We start from the raw sequence: 13,847 nt of genomic DNA, 5'->3' as shown, positions 1-13,847 counted from the left end.
AACATATTTCTTTAACAAAAAGATTGTTTTGGTTTGTGTTTTAAGATGATTTTTGTTGTGCCCTCACCCCCATCTCTGAAATCTTGAAGCTGTTATAGTTATGAGAGGGGTTGCCAGTGTTCTGAACCCTCCCCACATTATTAATTCAGATAAAGCATTTGTGGATTTTCTAAGATCACACTGACTTCAATGAAAATTTTAGAATTGGCCCATTCTGTATTTTTGATTCAGAAAAATATTATCTCATTCTATGAAGAAGCTGTGGGAAAATCTTTAGATCTTGTTAGCTTGTTAATGGCTGAATAATTTCCCACATCTTCATGTACACACCTGTCCAGAGAAGCACTTAAACTGGTTTATAACTTCAAGCAATCAAGTAGTCTGGAGAGGTTTTTCCTGCTCTTAATTTCATGTGTAATTAAGATGAAATTAGCCTTAGGTTGGGTTCTTTGAAAACGTCCTTTAAGGAGAACAATAACCTGAGTCAAAAGGAAAATAATCAACGTTGTTATGACAATAAGTCAGCATGTACCTGCTGTGAAACATTGTGGAGTTCTTGCATCTGATGTTTGAAAAGTGAGAAACAAATGCTTAAAATCTGTCACTGTGGGTAGAATGGAAATGAAAGAAAAACCCTTCAGACTTTTCCCAGTGATTTTACAATGTTTGATAGAAGGAGAAAATAGGGGACAAGGTGGAGGAGGTGTTTGATTTGAAGACATTTGGGTTTGGTTTGTCATTTTGTGCACAGGGTCTCACAAGACACCTGGGACAGTTCCATGCATTCCACCTGCAATCTTAAATGCCCAAAAGGCTTTTTTTCCTCACCTTTAAAAACAAACTCTGTCATGATGGCTCTCATTCACAAAGACAGATGAAAATAGCTAAAGGGCAGTGAGCTTGCTTTGGGTGATATACAGGGGAACCTGCTGTCAGTAATTATTGCTTCAAATAATAACAGAAAAGGTAAAGCAGTCAAATTTGGATGTGAACAAGTACCTAATATTTACATCTGCTGACTAAAGCTAATTGGAACTGTGGGTCTCTGCCCAATAATTGGGACAATTTGTGCACGGAATAAATTTAGTAGCAAATCTCTCATTGACTTCAATTATGTGGGATGAAGGTCTAAAGTGGCAAGTAGCCATGAGCTGTATGTAGCTTTGAAAAGGGATATTGTATTAGGAATGTGTTTAAATGGCAATGAAGAAATTGAGATGGTCTTCTAGTTGTTCTACCTGAATGCATTTATATATTTGTGAAAAAACTACAAAACTAATTCCACAGATTGAGTCCTTTGGGTGTTTCTTTGCCCTTTCCTCTGGTTTTGTAATAAATAGGGGGTAAAAACTCTTTGCTTATGAAGTGTTTAATGAACTGGTTCTGGTTCATCTGGTACTGAACTCTTGAAGTGATGGGGACCTCTGCACATGATAAACAGCAATTGAATTATCCCGCTCTGTGTTTTTAAAATGTTTTAGCGCCAATAAAGGGATCTGACCCTGCTTTTGACCTCATGGATTTGGTCAATACACTGTTCTGTTACAAAACCTAAAAGAGACTTTCTGCCCCTCCAAATATGAGTTTTATCTTCAATTTTTAAATAGTGATTTTTTATTTTTTTTTCAGAGCAAATGGTTACTATCCAAAAAAATTTGGATGGTTTTATAAATAAAAATTGAACATATTATTTTAAATAGTCCTGTTAAGGCACAAATTTTTGCTTACATTAGCAGGTAGGTTGGAGTAAGGAATCATTTAAATCTGAATGTTAAGCTAAATATCAGGGTTTCAAAACTATGAAAAATTAGTCAATGAAATAAAAGTAAATTGGTGAGCACTGCAAGGAAACAGCAGTTGTTCTGGATCTGAATACAGACCAATTAAAGTGATATTATGTATTTTGACTCCATTTTGATTAAGTCCTATCAGTGAAATAATCTGGGATGTTATGCCCTATTAGTACTTCCTCACCTATATTTTTGATGTACCTAAAGGCTGTGAATTTCAAAACTCTGCAGTAGGGCCAGAAATTAATGTTCTTTGACTAGGGTTCTTTTTTCCCCCCCGCTGTTAATTTCTAGTGCCATCCAACAGTAACAGCCTTTCTCCTAAGAAAAATGTTAATTAAAATCAATGATGTCCTCAATTAAGTTGTCAGATTACTTGAAGCAAGTATCTCAGTGTAGAAGAGAAGATGCTAATTAATACAATAAATTGTTTTAATTTCTGTCTCTTAAGCAGATCACCACACTGTTACCATTGTGACTGAGAAGGGAATTACTGGCAAACCATTGTTTGAACCCTATAAAACCTGCTAAATGAGCTCACTAAGAGACCTTCTACTGCACCCATAACTAAAGATTCATATTGTACATTACAGCTTTTCCATGGCAGGGTAAGAAGCCCAGACTCTTTTGTAGTGTTTCTCATTGGAAATTTTTAATGTTTTCAGCCTGACATTCCCTCTGCATGTGCAGAAGCTGCATTTGCCTGCATTTGGTTACAGAAATAACAGAGAAAATTTGCTTGAACTCCTAAGAACTGTTTGCACTAGAAGGAGTTCTGGATTGCAAATGCTTTTACCAGTGCTGAGTGAGAAATTCCCCTTTATTATTCTGCTTTTGATTTCCTGCCTGGCTTGACAAACTTCCCTCAGCCAGACAAATTTCTGTGCTAGGTGAGAACATCCTGAACGCTGCATGTAACAGATTTTTGTCTTTGGGGAGTGTAGCATGACCCTTGCTCTGCCTTGCAGATGAGTTAGGACAGTGCCCTGCTGTAAGTGGGCCAGGTGTTTCTACTCAGCAACAGAGATTCTGCCCAAGTAGCAGGGCAGAATGTCTGTGGTCTATAAATCCCAAATAGGATTTAGATGGCAAAGCAGTCCTAGGTTCTGTACTTCTGTATTACCATTACTGTCAATTGAGAAGATGCTGCTCTTCCTCCATGGCATGGCTTCAGCTAGGAAAGAATTTGTGACTTTTTGAGCTTGGGGGTTTTCCTGGAGGGGAGAAGGGGCTGGGAGCGTGTTTATTTTAAGCAACAGGTGTGCCATGGCAGTGGGGAATGAGCCTGATTTTGGACAGCTGCTGGATATACAGCTCAGGATATTACACAATTAAAGAAAGTGATATCAATATCAAAATACACTGCTGAGGTATTTTGGTCCAAATATTATTTGAAACAATCTATCTACTTCAGACCTTGTAAATTAGGAAAAGGACATTTATATTAATCATGCACAATTGAGAACAATTTATGTGCAATGTCTGTTGATTTTAGTACAATAACATTTTTTGTTAAAGATATATTTTTTTTCCCCTGAGTAAAGCCTCTTCTCTGGCCAAGTAATATACGTGGGGCTTGGACATTTAATTTCATTAATTATAACATTAATTAAAATTCATAAAATTTAATTTATGTCCTATTAATGTATGTTAGTCTGAGGTGCTGGAAAAGCTTCATCACCCAGGCTTGCTGTAAGAAACCTATAAGTGAATATTCTCTAGAAGCTGAGGACAACACCATGATAAAATTTCTCACAGTCTCTTGATGGTTTAGTGTTCTGTCTGATTTTTCTTTTTTTTCTGTGATCTGAATGTACTCAGAAATTTGAAAAAGCGTAGATGATTCTTGCTATTTATTTTTGCAATTGTCTAAAGAAAGGGTAACAATATTTATATGTTTATATAGTCTTTGGATAACTATAGGTAGCATAAATGGAATCTCACAGACACCTGCTACTTAAGAAAAAAATCTGTGAAAGAACACTAAGCCCATGTAGAGATGCAGATTTTCTATGTAAGAGGTAATTTTGTAGAATCTCTTTGCATTAGGAAAGGTTCTGTGCATTGTTGCCCCATTAATACTGCATTTAGGTTCTGCTCTGAGACTCCTTCACTGCCTTTCCCTTATGGCTTTGTGGCATGATAATTTAAATTAAAAATGGAATCTGCTATCCCCATCCAAAATGCTGCTTTTGCTTTGGCTGCCCAGGAGGAAAGAGAATAGAACATATTCTTGTTTTAGTTTCTGATGGATTAGTTTTTCCTTTTTGATAGTGATTATGAAGCTGGAGATAGACAAACTGATGGGGTTTTTTTTTTTGTTTTTTTTTTTTGGACATCTAAAGCAAGCAACAAGGGGTGAAATTATGCAGAAACTACATTGTCCATTGTCTCTGAAAGAGTTTCCATTACGGCTGGAATACACTGACCTGTGACCACTCTGTTCTGTGCAGTCTAAGGTGGTGGAGAAAAAGGAATCTGCCTTCAAAATCTGGAAAAGCCAGTGTGAGAGGTGTGTACAGCCCATTTCTTATATAAAATGAAAATGTCAGACTTGCATTGTTTGCAGCTGGCATTCCTGTATCCTGTCTCTCCAGGTGAGCAGCTGAGTGTGTGTGTCCCTGGGGGAAGTGAGGGGTGCAGGCACAGCCCAGCTGTGTGTCAGGGACAGCATCAGCTCCTCCCGTGCTGCAGCTTGGGTTTGACTGACTGATGGAATTGTGGACGTGATTCAAAGGCAGCTATTACGGATCATTTTATCATTTGCTTATTTTAGCAGTTTCTCTTTCAAAATTTGCAGCACAACAGTAAACTTTCAGTCATTCTGACTTCACTGCATGAAAAATATCAATGATGTCATTACTGTGGTAAGAACAGGTATGTGCTTGATGATTCACAGCACCAATCTGGGCTGGATCTCCCACATTTGGTATCCCTGGGGTGCTTGGAGGGTGGGCACTGATTCCACCAAACTGCTCTGTGGGTTTCACACTTAAGTTTCTGATTTTATTAGGTAGCAACCTGGCTGGTTAACTGGACAAAACTGCACAACTAAATGAAAAGGAAGAATTGTTCTTTGGCATTTCTGGCCACTAATTGAGAAGGAAGATGAGCAGATGGAGTTTTGTGCAACTGCCACGAGCCAGAACCTCTGGTATAAATGGTTTTACTCTGCTGGGATATAGAAGCTATATCTTCATTAATGATTTAATTGGAATATTTAAGATATCCACCTGTAACTACTGGCTGCATGAATGTTAGCAAGTAAATACAGAGAAAGTGAAATTCTGAAAACAGCTTTTGAAATTAAAAAGAGCATGTGTTTACTGCCTTAGCTTTCTGAAAAATGTCATCAAGACTGTGAGGTAACTCAGAGGGAAACACAACCTTATTTGGCCAAATTTACTGTTTCATAAATTTTTTTGAAAGTTTATGTAAAGTTCAACTAGCAGTTTAGTTTTTATAATATTTCATGCTGAATTTGCACACACACTAGAAAAAAAAGTAAAGTGAAAGATGAGAAAATGAGTCTCCATTAGCTGTTTTCTCTTGGTGTTTTCATACTACAAAGCCTAAAAGATGTCGTTTTTCTCTCCTGTGTAAGATAATACCTATACTATAATAATATAATATCATATCATATATCATATAATACAATACACTATAATATAATACAATATAATATAATATGATATAATACAATACAGTATAATATACTACTATAAGATAATACTATAAGATAATAACCTAATACTTTCATAATATAGGTTTCAATGAGAATAATTGCAACATTTTAAATAAAGATTGCTTTTAAGAAAAACAAATTTAAAGTTTCAAGTAAAAAATAAAAGCTTTGTATGCTTTGATCTTCTAAACTTCTAATGCTGGTCAGCTTCTAACTTTAGATGTAAATGCAATCCAAGGCACATATTTGGGCTTATTCAGTCTTTCCATTTTGGGCTGCATTTTGTGGATGTTGATCACAGTAGTCTTACACACATAGACAACCTTAATCTCACAAAATTGCATTGTTTTGGGCAGTCTTCAGTTCTGTTTCATGTGCTAAGTAAAAATTTAAGCATTCAGATTGGTAATTCAGTATGGAATCAAAATACCCAAGAGTGCTTTCTGCAATAGCAATGCTCAATTTCCAAGACCTTACTCTCCAAATACCCTATTTTTACTCACTTTTGATTTACTGAACTTTCACCTGCTTGGTCTAAACTTTGTTTTGGAAAGTTCCATAAGAAGCATCCAGCTAACTCCATGACTTACCACATAAGAATGTGAGGAAAAGTGTATTTTCTGTTCTTCAGAATATGTTGGCACTTTTTTTGTGTTATATAAAACTAAAAGCCTCTTTTAAAGCATCAAGCTCAGCAGGAGGCAGGAGTATGAGTAATCTTCACTTTGCCTTGTTTGAGGCAATTGGTTTTGAAATAACAAAGCCATGCAAACTTGACAATACCTGTTTGTGGGAGCCTGGCAATATGTTCATTTACTTGACATCAGAGAGAGAAGCACAAAAATTCTGTGAATTTTTCTTAAGTGCTGGAGAGAAACTGAAATATTTTTTACTTCGTGGGATTACTGACCATTTTAACTTATATAAACTCCTCTTCTATACTGTCTGCTTAAAATTATGTATGGAAATTTGAATAATTTAATATTTAATGATTCAATTTAGTCTACCTTGGAGCTAGGAAATGATGGGATGCTGTACCAAGTACTACAGGCAGTGCATTTCTCAGCATGAGTTTTGGGGTGGCTTTCACAAGTGGCTGAAGGTATGTTAATGTGGATGGAAGTTATGCATCTGTTAAGCACCTGCATTCATGTAATGATTCTTTCACAGAAAAATGTTTTGAATTCAGTGAAATGAGACCTGGTAAGGAGAGGCAATATCTTCCTTGTTCAGTAGGAGGGGAAAGATATCCCTGTAAATATTTCTGAATGTTGCTGGAAGAAAGAAGTAGTCAGTGGGAGCTCATCCCATGTAATTGCCTTTTACACATTTTGAAAAATCAGCTGAGCCCTTGCATGAAGTGCAGGATAAACCCAAAAGATTGCCTCACCATTGTGGGCATGCAGATATTTCTTTGCTGAGTCACATTCAGACTTGGAATAGCTAGAAAATTTTGCTGGACATTGACCAGCCATGATTAGGGAAGATTCTTAGCATTCATTACTAAATCTTTAATTATGAAGTAGTTACTGAACAACACTCACCTCTAGTATTGTATAAAAGTAGAGGGCTTTTTCCTGTCTACTTTCCCTTAGAAGTTGCCATCTGGATCTCTCAGGTATGGTCAACTCATGTATTTTGAAGTTCTGATGAATTATTTGCTGAGGATCTTTATATTATTGGCAGTGTACCTGAATGCACAGAGCAGACATCTGCTTACAGAGCTAAAATTGCATCTGTCAGACTTCAAGACAAGAAGCAAAACCATTTAATTCTGGGAGATAACTGCATGGCATTGCCTGTCCAGTCTCAGGCTTGCTGTGTATCTCTAGCAGGATAAGAATCATGGATATTTTCAGTTTTTGTGGTGTTATTCCTAAAAGTGTTTGTTCTACTAAAAGTTTGGCTTCCTAAGAGAGATTCTGTGGTGCTATTAATAGTGTCATTTTATCTGGCACTGCCTTGATAGTGCTCTTTCTAGTGCCTTCTAAGGCTTGTATTTCTAGAAGTTCAAACTTGTGGAGCTGGATCAGGAAAAGCAAGAGGAAAATGCCAAAAAATGTGAACTTCAGTGTCATAAATAGAAAACAATAAAGACCCACTGCAATTTTTTCTGTTTTTGCAGTGAAACAAGAGCAGAAGCTCTTTCTAGTTTCCATAAACTTTAGTTTCCCAGCTTTATTTTTTTTTTTTTTTCTTCTGACTTTCCTCTCTCTGAATACAGAGAAATCTGGGTTCTTACTACAGAGACATAAAAATGCCTGCTAGGTAAATTTAGTGCCACATGCAGCTTTTTATTCTTTTTCAAGCAATCTACAGAACCAAATGTATTGAAAATGGATAGAGGAAATTGTACAAAGAGACTGACCCAATGTTTTACTCTTTGCTTGCTTCACAACAAGATTTTGACCAGTACAAGTTATTTTTTTAAAATGGAAATAGGAAGAAAGGAATAAAAAGAGCTACTGAGAAAGATTGGAATTTACAACAGAGTTTAACAGATTCAGCTAACATCACTACAATAAGAGTCTAAAACAACTGTATATAATTTCTGCTTCCTGTGCTATGCTTCCATCATGATGCACAGAAATTGAATTGGGATGCCAGCACTCAAGTAACAGCATGTCTGGACTGTGAACAATTGCCTTTCTGGGCAAATCTGACTGCAAAGGAAGATGAATGATGCCTGGTAGAATGGAAAACTCAGTAATTCACAGAATAACCCAGTCAGAATAACTAAATAGCTGAAAACCCTAAGGGAAAGCAAAAACCCAAAAGACGAACAACAAAGAAGTTTAGAGTGGGAAACATGAAAAGAATGGCTTTAATTTTGATTATTCATCATCAGGCTACCAGATATGATTTATTAATGCATGCTGCACAAGGTAGAGAATAAAGCCAATAGAAAATGCCACATGAGTCTTAATCATGTTTTCAAGAAATTCTGAATCCAGCAGATTCTCCAGGTGGAGCATGTAGTGCAACTAGCTCAAAAGATGAAATCTGTTTGAGTGCCAAGCAAAAGATACTCTAACTATGGTTGAGCATTTAATATCTCATTAGAATATTGCATTATATGGTCATTACTTCAAAGACTTCTGGGGATTGTGGTGGTGTGTGTGTGCTGTCTCCTCTGGTCCCAGCAAATTATCTTCTAGTGATGACCTAACTCGACTTGTGCAGTTGTTTGTGCAGGAGCTGTGCTGGAATGATGAAATACCCATCAGTTATTTACACAGAATCATAGAACTACACCACATTTTTTTTTTCTATCTGCAATTGCAAGGAAGAGCTGTAAAGAAAATAATCACAGCTTAATTTTTGAAGTTATATTTAATTGCTATCCCATAGATGGCAATATAGTGTAAATCTTAATTAAAAATCTTACTGCAAGATATTCAGTGGCTGTTAAAAAGAATAAATATTTTTTCCCTTTTACATGATCTTCTTGTTTATTCCATTTGAGCATAGTTGAAATAGGATAGTCTTTATATGCTAAAATGAGAGATTTGTGAAGTACAACAATGATTTATTTTAAAACCAGAAAATACAGTTTTTTATGTGATCTAAAACAAGAAAAATCTCTTTTTTTCCCAGTAGACCCATATGTGCTCTAAAAATACACATTCAGAACAAAAATCCCAGCAAAGCTGGACATATGTGATATCCAGTTCTGATAAAACTGGAGGCCCCAATGACTTTTAAAGTAAGTTCCTGATAGAAATTAATGTGGAAGTGATAATTGTTGTGAGTAAAGACAAGCCATTTCTGAGCGCTCTCAAAGTTCAGTTTTGGTGTTGAGGGGGAAGGACAGAGGCTCTGGGAATCCATATGATCCATGACAGAAGCTTTGAGAACACTGCTGGAAGTATGAATGGCTAAAGAATTAAAAATGGATTATTTCTGAGAGATTTATTGTTACCTGTTGATTGCAGAAAGTAGAAGATTGGATAAAAGCTTTCTGTAATATAAATAAAACTTGCTGAAACATGAATATTTGAGGCTTTTGATTCTGAATTCTTACATTACAGCATCTGCTCTTTAAGGCACAATGTGTCTGGAACAAATGTTCATGAAGTCCTGTGGTACTTGAGGCACCTTCCTTTCCTTTTCTAATTATTAAAAATATTTTGTCTGTCCTTTGCATGTTACTTTAAACTCTTTGGTGGAATTATAGCCATTCAGGTTTCATTCTTAACTCATCTTAGATGGAATTTAAGTACCTTTCTATAACACTGAACATGAAAAACACCAAAGTGTTTGTCTTGGTATTTGTTAATCCCAGTTTAAAAGAACAAACACAAACCAAACCAACACAAAAAAATCTCCCCAAAACCAACAGCCAAAGTCAAGTAAAATATTTTGTCTTTTACTGACATCAATTTTTTAGAAAGCATAGCATATATCAGGAGAGAACACATCATTTAAGAAGTGGTGAAAGCAAATTTCTAAGTGTTTCTATAATTTTATATGATGTTGTTTACTTATTTGGAAATAATTTTATCAACTACTGAAATAATTCATGATTCACTAATATGCTCCATGTAACTCATGTTCTGTCATGTCACTTTGTCCTACAGACAGGAAAAACTGATTTAAACAGGTGATCTTGAACACCAAATGTCTGAAGAGTTAAATGTATTCATTTCCTGTTGTCAGATCACCTGAGGTATAATTGAATTTCAAGTATAAATTGAGACTTCATTAGGAAAGCTTCCTGAAAAGCTATTTATATAGGTGGTGTAAAATTAATGATTTTTGTGACACAGTCATCTTTCCCCCCCATGTTTCTGTTGTATATTTGGATGTTCCTTGGCTGTGAGCACTGGCAGCTGTCGAGGTTGAAACCCAGGTGACAGCTCAGTGCCACACAGCAGCTCCTGCACCCCAGGGGGACCTGGAGGAGAATTGGGAAAATAGGTCAAGTCCTTGGGTTGAGATAAGAACAGTTTAATAGCTGAAATAAAACAGAACAATCTAATAATATTAATTGTGATGAAAAGGAAGACAACAGAAAGAGAGAGGAAAAAGTAAAGGCTAAGAAGGGAAGTGATGCACAATTTCTCAGCATCCACTGACCAAAGCCCAGCCTGTCCCTGGACTGGACATTGTGTTCCGTGGTGTGGAATGTCCCTTTGGGCAGCCCAGGCCAGCTGTCCAGGCCATGCTCCCTCCTGGTTTCTGGTGCACCTGCTCCCTGCCAGAGCTTGGGAACTCAGAAGTCCTTGTCTGAGAGCAAGAACTGCTTAGCAACAATGAAATATCAGTGTGTTATCAGCATTATTCTCATCCTGAGTCTATAACACAGCACTGTACCAACTACAAGGAAGAAAATTAATTCTGTCCCAGTTGAAACCAGGACAACATTAAAAATTACCTCATTTTTCTGGCACGAGGTACCAGGTATTAGTTATCTAACAACTGTTGGTTTGTCATGGTGAACCAGTAGAACTAAACTGGCCACTTCTGCTGCATTTAAAAGCAATTTTCCTTCAGGAGTTCAAAAGTATCTGAACTCAATGTATTCTTTTAGGGAGAAATAATATTTCTGTGTGAAAGGAGACAATCACAAAGGATGTGAATATTTTGCAGAGACTTGAATGAGCAGAAGTTAACAATGCAGGCTTGAATTTTTTTGGGGAAAAAAAAAAGGTAAAATTTATGATTTTTCTGCCCTGGCAGATATTTGAGAGAGGAAAGAGCTATGTTAGGGTTTAGGATTTCCCTCCCCATTGAGCTAGATGAAGAACAGGAAGACCCCTAATTTTTCCTTCTCCTCCATCCTCAGCATATATCATCAGTCGATTTCCTTAAGTGATCTTTTTGTTTTCTGGGTATCTGTATGTTTGTTTTCTTTCTCCTTTTCTCATAATTGTCATTCTCTATTAGACAACAAATTCTGAGCAGCTCCCTTTCTCATTTCTTATTTGATTAGCATAGCTGTCTTCTGTGGAGAAATACTATGGAAATATGTATATATGGAAATGTAAAAAAATGCCCAAACAAACAAACCCAAAAATTAATTTGTAAAGATGCAATAACACTGCCTTACAATGTTAACCTTGTTAATGAAATGAAAAATATTGGGAAAAGGAAGGCATGATAGGAACTGCTCCATTTATTTGTATTGATTTTCAGTCAGGAACTGTTTACTCATATAGTTGCATTAAAATATGTTGAGTATTTCACTTAAGGGTAAAGCAATTATGCAGATGTTTATCATGGTACCAAAAGGCAGCATATGGTTCCACACTGAGATGAAAATACCAAAAGGCACTAAATACAGTTAAAATCTTCTGAAAACAACTATTTTCTCTCTGAGTGCAGGAATGCTGAAAGGTTTTTTTATTACAGGAATATTAATCACAGCAGAATCAGGACTAAATATGTTCCTTGATATTTTAAGCAATAGCCAATCTAGGAATAGACACAAAAGGTCTGGTTTTAACATTAAACTTTATCCATCTTATTTGATCATCTTTGCTTTTTTTATTTTTCCCCTGATACTTTTCAGATGACTCTTTTATCCTCTGATCCCCTTCATGCTTTCATTCTGGCCCCAGCCCTTTTATCACTTTGTTACACTTCTGTGTCTATGAGTTCTGTTTTACTTCTTGTTCAAAGGACCCTCATTTTGATCCAGAAGGGAGGGAGGAGAATAAAGAGAGGCTTCCTTTCAGTTTTAAAAACTTACTGATAGGAGATCTGAGAGCTTCAAAGAAGCCTCTTTTACTGTTCTTTGCACTTAGTTTTCTTCTGATCTCACGTAACAGCGATCTTTGTTTCCCTCCTCCTTTTTTCCTCTCTGTACATCTGTCAAATGGATGAAGAATCTCTTCCCCCTTAGCTGCTGTTCCTCCATTTTCCAAAAGGTTCCTCATTTATTGTTCTGAGGATGTTGTGTGGTTAAACTGCAACAACCAAGAGTAAGCAATATTTGTCTCTAACAGCCCTTTACTTTTGGTTACACAAAGCTTCCCTGGGAGCAGAGGAAGAAATAAAAATCATCTCATGCCCTTTTCACTCTGGAATCCCAGTTTTTCTTCCTCAATCCCGATGATATGTTTGGTACTTCTCTTTCTGAAGAAACTCCTCTTGTTCCACAGAGAATCTTTCATCCTGGAGGAGGGAGTCTCATACAATACCTGGAAAATTAACAAAGAGATGTGAGATAATGGCAGTGTTGCATTACTTTTGGTTTTTTTTCTTTTTTTTTTCTTTTTTTTCCCCCTCCTACTCCACAGTCCTATTTGCATTTAGTTCAAGGTAAAGTGCAAGAAAGTTTTTGGCTGTGTGTGTATACAAATATGTGTCTGTGGATATAAGTGTTTGTGTGCACTGAAAGATCTGTCAAATAAATGTGGTGGGCAGAGCAGCAATCAATAAGCTTAGAAAATTTAAATATAGCTAGCTTACTGTTTCATAATTTTAGGAATTCAGACGTCACAAGTGATGAAATGTTCAATATTTTAAGTCTCAAACTGACAACAAACCACCTGTGATTTAACAAATGAGCCAGCAATGGCTGGGGTAAGTTCAATATGTCTTTAAGACATAAATAGTGAGGAGGGGCAAAAAAGAATCTTTTTTTCCTTGTTCTTGCTGTTTCTTTTCTCTTTAGAAGTCATTACAGCTAATTACCAACAAGGATTAGCTTTTTCAGTAGGTTATTCTTACAATGTGTCATTTTGAGCTAGACTCTGAACAAATTCAGTCATCTAAAAGAGAAAACAGAGATTAATCAGTTAATAGTGAAAGAAACTTGATTACACAAAAGTGGCAAAGCATAAAACCCCTTGCATTTGCAACCCATAAAATATTAATTAAAATAATTAAGATTAGGGTGTAGTGTCTGTAAAGATCTTTATTTCCTACTCCACCTTTATTTTAGAAGCCTCTTGGTTTGCTTTACTTAAGGAGACACTTGATCTGTGTCAATCACACACTGAACCAGTCTGAGATAATCTGAATTGTTGTTCTCAGCCCCTGTGAGTAATGCATTGGAAGATACAATCTGGGACTTGGGTGCTTTCTCTCATTTTTGATTGTGCAGGGATTTTAGTGTTAGTACTGTGAGGGGATGAGAGCAGCACCAGGTAAGAAAAAAGATTTCCTATGGATGAGGGCAGTGAGACAATTAAATCCAATTATCTTTAAAAAAAACCCCAAAACTTCAAAAAGCCCCACAAACAAACCAAAACCAACTAAAACCCCCATATGTCATCCCCCAAACCCTCATCACTCCTGCATTGCTGCTCTCCCCATGTCATGGAAGAAACAAAAGGCAGATTTCCTGTAGAACAGAAGAACCCAATCTTATCCTCTCAAGGGAAGAAATACTTACTAAAAATGATATCTGAGAAGCAGAAGGC

General features: G+C 36.4%; 1 long non-coding RNA gene across 1 annotated transcript in view; it reads left to right on the top strand.

Annotated features, from left to right (window-relative positions):
• The first annotated feature begins 2,248 nt into the window (after window positions 1–2,248).
• The window catches only part of LOC107204047, a 67,951-nt gene continuing 56,352 nt past the window's right edge, over window positions 2,249–13,847 (top strand). Inside the window, exons 1-2 of the long non-coding RNA XR_001521446.2 lie at window positions 2,249–2,398; window positions 4,136–4,302. This is a non-coding gene — a long non-coding RNA (uncharacterized LOC107204047). The remainder of the gene's footprint in view (window positions 2,399–4,135; window positions 4,303–13,847) is intronic.

Source organism: Parus major, chromosome 4A, assembly GCF_001522545.3.
Source record: "Parus major isolate Abel chromosome 4A, Parus_major1.1, whole genome shotgun sequence".
Classification (NCBI taxonomy): domain Eukaryota; kingdom Metazoa; phylum Chordata; class Aves; order Passeriformes; family Paridae; genus Parus; species Parus major.
The sequence above is the reverse complement of the archived record's forward strand: the minus strand, read 5'-3'. Positions and strand labels throughout refer to the sequence as shown.